Here is an 8827-nt window from a genome sequence, read left to right on the forward strand (position 1 = left end):
ACAAAAGTCATAAGCATGCCGATGGACTTGCAGAGAAATATGCAAGAACTAAGGAGGGAGAATACAGAAATAAAACAATCTCTGGAAGGATTTCAAAGCAGAATGGACGAGATGCAACAGACCATTAATGGACTAGAAAACAGAGAACAGGAATGCAGAGAAGCTGATGCAGAGAGAGAAAAAAAGGATCTCCAGGAATGAAAGAATTTTAAGAGAACTGTGTGACGATCAAAACAGAACAATATCTGCATTATAGGGGTACCAGAAAAAGAAGAGAGAGAAAAAGGGTTAGAAAGTGTCTTTGAAGAAATAATTGCTGAAAACTTCCCCAAACTAGGGGAGGAAATGGCCTCTCAGACCACAGAGGTACACAGAACTCCCATGACAAGGGATCCAAGGAGGGCAACACCAAGACACATAATAATTAAAATGGCAAAGATCAAAGACAAGGAAAAAGTATTAAAGGCAGCCAGAGAGAAAAAAAAGGTCACCTACAAAGGAAAACCCATGAGACTATCATCAGACTTCTCAACAGAAACCTTACAGGCCAGAAGAGAATGGCATGATATACTTAATGCAATGAAACAGAAGGGCCTTGAACCAAGAATACTGTATCCAGCACGATTATCATTTAAATATGAAGGAGGGATTAAGCAATTCCCAGACAAGCAAAAGTTGAGGGAATTTGCCTCCCACAAACCACCTCTACAGGGCATCTTACAGGGACTGCTCTAGATGGGAGCACTCCTAAAAAGAGCACAGAACAAAACACCCAGCATATGAAGAAGGCAGGAGGAGGAATAAGAAGGGAGAGAAATAAAGAATCATCAGACTGTGTTTATAATATCTCAATAAGTGAGTTAAGTTAGACAGTAAGATAGTAAAGAAGCTAACCTTGAACCTTTGGTAACCACAAACTTAAAGCCTGCAATGGTAATAAGTACATACCTTTCAATAATCACCCTAAATGTAAATGGACTGAATGCACCAATCAAAAGACACAGAGTAATAGAATGGATTAAAAAGTGAGACCCATCCATATGCTGCTTACAAGAGACTCACCTCAAACTCAAAGACATGCACAGACTTAAAGTCAAGGGATGGAAAAACATATTTCAGGCAAACAACAGAGAGAAAAAAGCAGGTGTTGCAATACTAGTATCAGACAAAATAGATTTCAAAATAAAGAAGGTAACAAAAGATAAAGAAGGACATTACATAATGATAAAGGGCTCAGTCCAACAAGAGGATATAACCATTATAAATATATTTGTACCCAATACAGGAGCGAGCACCAACATATGTGAAACAAATACTAACAGAATTAAAGGAAGAAATAGAATGCAATGCATTGATTTTGGGAGACTTCAACGCAGCACTCAATCCAAAGGACAGATACACCAGACAGAAAATAAGTAAGGGCACAGAGGCACTGAACAACACACTAGAACAGATGGACTTAATAGACATCTACAGAACTCTACATCCAAAAGCAACAGGATACACATTCTTCTCAAGTGCACATGGAACATTCTCCAGAATAGACCACATACTAGGCCACAAAAAGAACCTCAGTAAATTCCAAAAGATTGAAATCCTACCAACCAACTTTTCAGACCACAAAGGCATAAAACTGGAAATAAATTGTACCAAGAAAGCAAAAAGGCTCACAAAACACATGGAGGCTTAACAACATGCTCCTAAATAATCAATGGATCAATGACCAGATTAAAATGGAGATCCAGCAATATATGGAAACAAATGACAACAACCACACAAAGCCCCAACTACTGTGGGATACAGCAAAAGCAGTCTTAAGAGGAAAGTATATAGCAATCCAGGCATATTTAAAGAATGAAGAACAATCCCAAATGAATGGTCTAATGTCACAATTATCAAAATTGGAAAAAGAAGAACAAATGAGGCCTAAGGTCAGCAGAAGGAGGGACATAATAAAGATCAGAGAAGAAATAAATAAAATTGAGAAGAATAAAACAATAGCAAAATTCAATGAAACCAAGAGCTGATTCTTTGAGAAAATAAACAAAATAGAAAAGCCTCTAGCCAGATTTATTAAGAGGAAAAGAGAGTCAACACACATCAACAGAATCAGAAACGAGAAAGGAAAGATCACGACAGACCCCACAGAAATACAAAGAATTATTAGAGAGTACTATGAAAACCTATATGCTAACAAGCTGGGAAACCTAGGAGAAATGGACAACTTCCTAGAAAAATACAACCTTCCAAGACTGACACAGAAAGAAACAGAAAATCTAAAAAGACCAATTACGGGCAACGAAATTGAAGCAGTAATCAAAAAACTACCAAAGAACAAAACCCCCGGGCCAGATGGATTTACCTCAGAATTTTATCAGACATACAGAGAAGACATAATACCCATTCTCCTTAAAGTTTTCCAAAAAATAGAAGAGGAGGGAATACTCCCAAACTGAATTCTATGAAGCCAACATCACCCTAATACCAAAACCAGGCAAAGACCCCACCAAAAAAGAAAACTACAGACCAATATCCCTGATGAATATAGATGCAAAAATACTCAACAAAATATTAGCAAACTGAATTCAAAAATACATCAAAAGGATCGTACACCATGACCAAGTGGGATTCATCCCAAGGATGCAAGAATGGGACAACATTCGAAAGTCCATCAACATCATCCACCACATCAACAAAAAGAAAGACAAAAACCACATGATCATCTCCATAGATGCTGAAAAAGCATTTGACAAAATTCAACATCCATTCATGATAAAAACTCTCAGTAAAATGGGAATAGAGGGCAAGTACCTCAACATAATAAAGGCCATATATGATAAACCCACAGCCAACATTATACTGAACAGCGAGAAGCTGAAAGCTTTTCCTGTGCGATCAGAAACTAGACAGGGATGCCCACTCTCCCCACTGTTATTTAACATAGTACTGGAGGTCCTAGCCACGGCAATCAGACAAAATAAAGAAATACAAGGAATCCAGATTGGTAAAGAAGAAGTTAAACTGTCACTATTTGCAGATGATATGATATTGTACATAAAAAACCCTAAAGACTCCACTCTAAAACTACTAGAACTGATATCAGAATACAGCAAAGTTGCAGGATACAAAATTAACACACAGAAATCTGTAGCTTTCCTATACACTAACAGTGAACCAATAGAAGGGAAATCAGGAAAACAATTCCGTTCACAACTGCATCAAAAATAATAAAATACCTAGGAATAAACCTAACCAAAGAAGTGAAAGACCTATACCCTGAAAACTACAAGTCACTCTTAAGAGAAATTAAAGGGGACACTAACAAATGGAAACTCATCCCATGCTCGTGGCTAGGAAGAATTAATATCATCAAAATGGCCATCCTGCCCAAAGCAATATACATATTTGAAGCAATCCCTATCAAATTACCAGCAACATTCTTCAATGAACTGGAACAAATAATTCAAAAAATTCATATGGAAACACCAAAGACCCCGAATAGCCAAAGCAATCCTGAGAAAGAAGAATAAAGTAGGGGGGATCTCACTCCCCAACTTCAAGCTCTACTACAAAGCCATAGTAATCAAGACAATTTGGTACTGGCACAAGAACAGAGCCACAGACCAGTGGAACAGATTAGAGACTCCAGACATTAACCCAAACATATATGGTCAATTAATATTTGATAAAGGAGCCATGGATATACAATGGCGAAATGACAGTCTCTTCAACAGGTGGTGCTGGCAAAACTGGACAGCTACATGTAGGGGAATGAAACTGGACCGTTGTCTAACCCCATATACAAAAGTAAACTCAAAATGGATCAAAGACCTGAATGTAAGCCATGAAACCATTAAACTCCTGGAAGAAAACATAGGCAAAAACCTCTTAGACATAAACATGAGTGACCTCTTCTTGAACATATCTCCCCGGGAAAGGAAAACAACAGCAAACATGAACAAGTGGGACTATATTAAGCTGAAAAGCTTCTGTACAGCAAAACAACATCAATAGAACAAAAAGGAACCCTACAGTATGGGAGAATATATTTGAAAATGACAGATCCGATAAAGGCTTGACGTCCAAAATATATAAAGAGCTCACCCACCTCAACAAACAAAAAACAAACAATCCACTTAAAAAATGGGCATAGGAACTGAACGGACAGTTCTCCAAAAAAGAAATAAAGATGGCCAACAGACATATGAAAAGATGTTCCACATCGCTAATTATCAGAGAAATGCAAATTAAAACTACAATGAGATATCACCTCACACCAGTAAGGATGGCTACCATCCAAAAGACAAATAACAACAAATGTTGGCGAGGCTGTGGAGAAAGGGGAACCCTCCTACACTGCTGGTGGGAATGTAAGTTAGTTCAACCATTGTGGAAAGCAGTATGGAGGTACATCAAAATGCTCAAAACAGACTTACCATTTGACCCAGGAATTCCACTCCTAGGAATTTACCCTAAGAACGCAGCAATCAAGTTTGAGAAAGACAGATGCACCCCTATGTTTATCGCAGCACTATTTACAATAGCCAAGAATTGGAAGCAACCTAAATGTCCATCAATAAAGATGAATGGATAAAGAAGATGTGGTACATATACACAATGGAATACTCCTCAGCCATAAGAAAAGGGCAAATCCAAACATTTGCAGCAACATGGATGGAGCTGGAGGGTATTATGTTCAGTGAAACAAGTCAAGTGGAGAAAGAGAAATACCAAATGATTTCACTTATCTGTGGAATATAAGAACAAAGGAAAAACTGAAGGAACAAAACAGCAGCAGAATCACAGAACTCAAGAATGGACTAACAGGTACCAAAGGGAAAGGGACTGGGGAGGATGGGTGGGTAGGGAGGGATAAGGGGGGGAGAAGTAGGGGGGTATTAAGATTAGTATGAATGGGGGGGTAGGAGAAAAGGGAGGGCTGTACAACTCAGAGAAGGCAAGTAGGGATTCTACAACATTTTGCTATGCTGATGGACAGTGACTGTAAAGGGGTTTATGGGGGGGACCTGGTATAGGGGAGAGCCTAGTAAACATAATATTCTTCATGTAATTGTAGATTAATGATAACAAAAAAAAAAAAGAAAGGGGGATTACTCCCTGATAGGATAATATTAAGTGTAAATCAATGATTAATGCATGCTTTAAATATCCTTAATTTTGATCAATTAAAGGGTGTAAGATGATCAGCTATGGAAGTACATTTTTCTGATAATATTCCTTTCTCTTAAAAAAAAAAGTTCTTGTGTGGTGACCTCCAATAAGTTCTTCACAATGGTATAAAGGGCATATCAAAGTGTGGGCAAAGGGTCTGTTTGTGTTTATACAGAGGATCAAAGCCTAACTTGGCTACCCAGAAAACGAAATAAGATACGATATGAAGAAGAAGTTCCAACATCAACATACTCTGGAAGAGTCATTCCAGAAGATGGTCATTAAAAAACATCAACAAACATCCTGGCGCTGTTGCAGTTGTAGCTGCATTCATCCCACTGGTTTCTGGAATTGCCATTGGAATGAAGAAGGAGATATGGTCTGTGCATACAGTAAAATAACAAATTTGACTGGATCTATACTGTTGGAACTCAACCAAGAATTAGGAGAAGTGCAAGTTTCAGTCCTCCAAAATCTTGAGACTACAGACTATCTACTGTTAAAAGAACATATGGAATGTGAACGGTTCCCAGGAATGTGTTGTTTTAATTTGTCTGATTTTTCTCAAACTATTCAAATTCAGTTAGACAATATCCATCATATCATAGATAAGTTTTCACAAATGCTTAGGGTGCCTAACTGGTTTTCTTTGTTTCACTGGAGATGGCTGGTAATTGTAGGTCTGCTTTGGTTATGTAACTGTATTCCTATTATTTTAATGTGTGTGCGCAATTTAATTAGTAGTTTGTTAAAACCTATACATGCTTATGTTACTCTACAAGAAGATATGTCAAAGAAATAACCAATCTTCCCATGTTTTCTTCCGCCTGCTACTTCTATAGCTTTTCTTCTTCCTTCCTAATTACAGCCCTTAAATAGAATTCGTGCCTCATATCGAATTTACCGAGTATCATAATTCTTCCAAGTGGTAAAGATACCTCAAGACAAATGCTGGGCATAGAAGCCACAGGGCATAAATATGCAAAGAAGTAAAAAGCTAACCTTTTCAAACAATATGGCTTCTCTCTCACGTACCAACTTTACATTTCCCTGTATGGCCCCAGAAGATGACTGGTTAGCCAGAGACGGGTAAGATTCCTCAAGGGAGGAACAACCTAAGACAGGCACAGTCGCAGGGGGGCCATCAGGTGAGAAATTGGGGATCAACAGAGGTGAGGCTTAGAACCTCACCCTCCCTGTTTTGAGAGAAATCTTCTGCATCCGTGGATGTTTTGTTGCCCTTGTCTAGCTTGGATTAATACTTAGCCTATAGGCACACACCTGATCATCTACATTTGCTTTCTTACAGCACTAAACTATGTTTTCTACCTTTATCTTGCTTCTACCTACCACTTCAGCATTTTATTAAAAATAAAAAAAAAATAATAATAATAATAAGGAAGAAATGTGGGATTCACATATAAATCAAGTATAAAAATCAAACGAATATTCATATCTGACCTGATTGTTTGTAGTTCATAATGTGTGATCAAAACCGAAAGTTTCTGTGATGGCTGCCCTTCTACTGTTCACCATGTCAGAACTTATTCACTATGTAAGAATTTGTTCACCATGTAAAAACTTGTTCGTTGTGCTTCAGAAGATTGGAAACTGATGAGAATTAGGCTTGAGGTGGATTAATGATTGTGCATTGAGCATTGACTCCCCTAGACAGAATTTTATTGTTGTTAACAACAATTTGATCAATAAATATGAGAGATGCCCTCTCAAAAAAAAAAGGTGTATGAGATGATAAAAACATTCATGCCAATAAATGGAAATAAATTTAAAAAAAGTCTCTGTCCATTTTTTAATTGGGCTATTTAAAACATTTTTTGATTGAATTGTAGGAGTTCTTTGTTATTTTGGATGTTTGTATGTTACTGGATATATCATTTATGAATATATTCTCCCATACTGTATGTAGGTGGCCTTTTTGTTTTATTGATGGTTTCCTTTGCTGTACAGAAATAAATATAAAATAAAAAATACTTTGGCACCAATAAATAAATAAATAAATAAATAAAACCACAATGAGAATCATCTCACACCAGTAAGGATGGCTACCATCCAAAAGACAAATAACAACAAATGTTGGCGAGGTTGTGGAGAAAGGGGAACCCTCCTACACTGCTGGTGGGAATGTAAGTTAGTTCAACCATTGTGGAAAGCAGTATGGAGGTTCCTTAAAATGCTCAAAATAGAAATACCATTTGACCCAGGAATTCCACTTCTAGGAATTTACCCCAAGAATGCTGCACTCCAGTTTGAAAAAGAAAGATGCACCCCTATGTTTATTGCAGCACTATTTATAATAGCCAAAATATGGAAGCAACCTAAATGTCCATCAGTAAATGAATGGATAAAGAAGATGTGGTACATATACACAATGGAATATTACTCAGCTATAAGAAAAAAACATATCCTACCACTTGCAACAACATGGATGGAGCTAGAGGGTATTATGCTCAGTGAAATAAGCCAGGTGGAGAAAGACAAGTACCAAATGATTTCACTCATATGTGGAGTATAAGAACAAAAGAAAACTGAAGGAACATAACAGCAGCAGAAGCACAGAACCCAAGAATGGACTAACAGTTACCAAAGGGAAAGGGACTGGGGAGGACGGGTGGGAAGGGAGGGATAACGGCGGGAAAAAAGAAAGGGGGCATTACGATTAACATGTATAGTGCATGGGGAGCATGGGGAGGGCTGTGCAACACAGAGAAGACAAGTAGTGATTTTACAGCATCTTACTGTGTTGATGGACAGTGACTGTGAACGGGTATGTGGGGGGGACTTGGTGAAGGGGGGAACCTAGTAAACATAATGTCCTTCATGTAATTGTAATTGTAGATTAATGATACCAAAATAAAATTAATAAAAAAAAAGATTGATGGCATCAAACCTTTTCCCCTCTCATGCAACATTTATCTTTCCTCCTCAGGGTTAACTGCATCAGCTTCTGCTGCCAGGTCCATGCCAGGTCAGGGTTCTGGTGAACGTGGGGAAGCAACCTCCCCACATGCGTTCTAATTCTTCTGATAAGATTAGAAGATTTTTGCTCCTACTGTGCTGTGCACCGCACAAGGACCATGTCTGTCTTTATCTTTTTATCCCAAGGTGCTTTAGGGTAAATGATGGCACAGAATATACCTCAGTAAACATTTGTGTCATCAGTGTGGCCTGGAAGTTCTGCCTACAGGAAAGTGCTTCAGGACAAAGCCACGGTGAATTGTTCCCATTGCTTCCCTCCCTCCACACCTGGTTGCACAGCAGGCAGTGTTCCTGAAGGAAGAAGCCCCCTTTGGAGGTGAGCTGCAGAAACAGAAGGGCACTGTGGGGCTCAGTGGTGTCTGAGTCAGGAGTGGTGTACTGAGGAGTAGGCACTTCATGCCCCGTACACCATCCCTGCTGGTTCACAGGGAAGCGCTGAGCACAAGGCTGTCTGGGTAACTTGTATTCAGTTGTGACATTTGACTTAAGTATCAAGTCTTCAGACAATTCTTTTGTTTTGCCTCCCAGCCAGCTATCACTTTTCCAGGCAAGAATTCTACATTTTCCCAATGGGGTACCCTTCCCACAGTGCACACCTCCCCAGCGAGGGCAGATACTCTCTGCATCCCGTTTACAATTGTGACATTGCCCAACTGAT

At 38.6% G+C, this 8827-nt stretch overlaps 1 long non-coding RNA gene across 1 annotated transcript in view; it reads left to right on the forward strand.

The window, feature by feature from the left end:
- LOC130682950 (uncharacterized) overlaps positions 1 to 8181 on the forward strand; it is a 34056-nt gene extending 25875 nt beyond the window's left edge. The window contains exon 2 of the long non-coding RNA XR_008996427.1: positions 8120 to 8181. This is a non-coding gene — a long non-coding RNA (uncharacterized LOC130682950). The remainder of the gene's footprint in view (positions 1 to 8119) is intronic.
- The last annotated feature ends 646 nt before the right edge of the window (positions 8182 to 8827 follow it).

The sequence above is a fragment of the Manis pentadactyla genome, chromosome 3 (genome assembly GCF_030020395.1).
Source record: "Manis pentadactyla isolate mManPen7 chromosome 3, mManPen7.hap1, whole genome shotgun sequence".
Lineage (NCBI taxonomy): Eukaryota > Metazoa > Chordata > Mammalia > Pholidota > Manidae > Manis > Manis pentadactyla.